The sequence below is a fragment of the Borostomias antarcticus genome, assembly GCF_949987555.1.
Source record: "Borostomias antarcticus genome assembly, chromosome: 20".
NCBI classification, from domain to species: domain Eukaryota; kingdom Metazoa; phylum Chordata; class Actinopteri; order Stomiiformes; family Stomiidae; genus Borostomias; species Borostomias antarcticus.
In genome coordinates, this window is record NC_140253.1 from 19,739,409 (window position 1) to 19,742,384 (window position 2,976).

Sequence of the window (2,976 nt, forward strand, 5' to 3'; positions counted from 1 at the left end):
TAAGTACATTTTGTCTAGAGTAAACGAACCAACTGAACGTCCCACACATCGTCAGTAAAGCCCTCGATAAGAACAGGTGACACCAGCAGTCACATCACTAGAGGAAGGAAGAGGCCACTTCTGTCGTGTTTGTTTCATACACACTTACAGTACAAGTACTGTAACGTCAGTTATGCTCTAAAGAGATGGCCTTGAGCATCCTGCTGAAGATGGGTAGAGACTCTGCCGTGCTGACAGTAGAACTCCGTCCACCATGGTGGCGCCGGATGAGAAAGCCAGAACGTAACGTTGTTTCTGCCAAGGTTAGGGCTCGGATTAATCTCACTGATACAGTACTGGTGATGGTATCTTTGTAGGACAACACAGTGAGAGGTTTGCCCCTGAGGACAGATCCCAGACCGGCCTAGCTTCCTCTAGTCCTACCCTCAACCAAGAAGTTCCTACCCTCAACCAAGAAGTTCCTACCCTCAACCAAGAAGTTCCTACCCTCAACCAAGAAGTTCCTACCCTCAACCAAGAAGTTCCTACCCTCAACCAAGAAGTTCCTACCCTCAACCAAGAAGTTCCTACCCTCAACCAATACGTTCCTACCCTCAAGCATCAAACGAGACAAAGAAACAGACCACAGATCAGTTGTTATGGGACGTCATACAGCGCAGGGATAGAGCTGGTGTGCGCGAGTCATAGCTAGTATCATATATGCACAAGGAGGGTGTTCCCTATATTGTTCGCACAGCCAGACAGAGACAGGTTCTAGTCAGACTGGTTTGCATATTTACTCAGCTGCAGTTCCGCTCCACTGAGGTGACTCTGACACAACCCTAAACATGACCTGAACCCAGCTTTCCTGAGGTTACACGCTGAAATCAAGACGCAGGAACTCTGACTAGACTGGCGGAGATGAGCCGTGAAGACAAAATGTGACCAGTTAAGTCCTTCTGAGAACTGGGTCAGCCGGCAAAGGGTTTTTCTCATACGACTAAAAGTGTGTATTCCAAAAGTGTCTATTCAGAAAGAATGAATACGTATATGTATCTTCACTTAACATATGAAGCCAATATTATCTGATTCTATATATATATATATATTTATATATATACATACATATAATATTATCAAATATGTTTATTTGAAATCAAGTCTAACGAGATGCTGTATATGAGGTTCAATGACACATCCCTCCTCTTGTTCACTCTTCTCTACATAGACGTGTCATTGTCTGTCCCTAAGGCACTGTTACAGACAGTTACACCCAATCAGCTCTCTCGCACGGCCACCCAATCAGCTCTCTCGCACGGCCTCACAATCATCCATGTTTGTCTTGTCCTAAGGAGCCGTGGCGCGACGCTCAACCTCCCTCTCTCCCATCTTTTCGTCTGGCTGGGGCTTAGCATTGTTATCACACACGACCATAGAGAGAGGATAATCATTCTGGATTCAATACAGAGAAAAGCACACTCAGGGGGACAAGGGAGTGTGAGTGTGTGTTTGATTGTGTGTGTGTGTGTGTGTGTGTGTGTGTGTGTGTGTGTGTGTGTGTGTGTGTGTGTGTGTGTGTGTGTGTGATAGAGACAGACATAGCCTCTAGTCCTGGTCTCTGTCAAGTCGTGACCAGCATGCAAAGCCCCGTGAGACTGTTCTTCCCCTCATCAAAGATCTCACCACACTAACGCTACAGAGCAACACGGACGATGTCCGACATGTGATTCCATCACTAACGCTACAGAGCAACACGGACGATGTCCGACATGTGATTCCATGACTAACGCTACAGAGCAACACGGACGATGTCCGACATGTGATTCCATGACTAACGCTACAGAGCAACACGGACGATGTCCGACATGTGATTCCATGACTAACGCTACAGAGCAACACGGACGATGTCCGACATGTGATTCCATCACTAACGCTACAGAGCAACACGGACGATGTCCGACATGTGATTCCATCACTAACGCTACAGAGCAACACGGACGATGTCCGACATGTGATTCCATCACTAACGCTACAGAGCAACACGGACGATGTCCGACATGTGATTCCCTCACTTGGTTAATAACCCTTTGGTCACACAAGGACACAGTGATGCTGCTGTGGCAGCCAGGAGCTCCAGATCAGGCCTTCAGCTCTCCACCCTGGGATCAGACTGCTACATTTAAGTCCTGGCATTAACTCTGGAACAAGCATGGAGATTTGATAATGCAGGAAAAACATTCTTCATACTGTATGAGTGCCATGCCTCACACTGTCTCACTATGGTCATTTTCCTGGATGCAATTGCTACAGTAGTAAAGGGAAAAATCATGTTTAGCCCTGTTTTAAGGTTACTTATGATCATAGACAATGGTTTAGATCAAAACTAGCACTTTTGAGAAAGTTGTTAATTGCTCTACCACCGTTTAGGTCATACAATGGATGTGGGTGGGCACCGTGAAAAATCATTCAAAAACATGTTCAACTCTCGATTTCAAAGACAAGAAGCTCACCGAGGGTGTAATTGGTGTCCGTTGGTATTCTGACATAAAATTTGCCGCAAAGTATGAATCCTGTAGGGTTTTATTGATCCTTTTATGAAATCCATTGTATTGATGCGACCGTTGTAGATGTGTAGATCAATCCGCAGAGGGGATTCAGGAAGCGGAACTACTTTCGGTAGGTATTGTTATTGTTTATGTTGCTAGGCTACCTTGTTTGCGGAAGTTTACACACGTATGTGCTGCGACTAAATAGTTCTATGCTAAATATTTAAAAAAGCCTTTCCAGATGAACTAGAATCTTACTTTATGGCGAATTATATGTCAGAACACCAACTAACACCTCGGTGAGTTTCTTGTCTTTGAAATTGAGAGTTTAACATGTTTTTTGAATGATTTTTCACGGTGCCCATCCACATCCATTGTATGACCAAAACGGTGGTAGAGCAATTATCAGACTTTCTCAAAAGTGCTAGTTTTGTCAACGTTTTGATCTGAA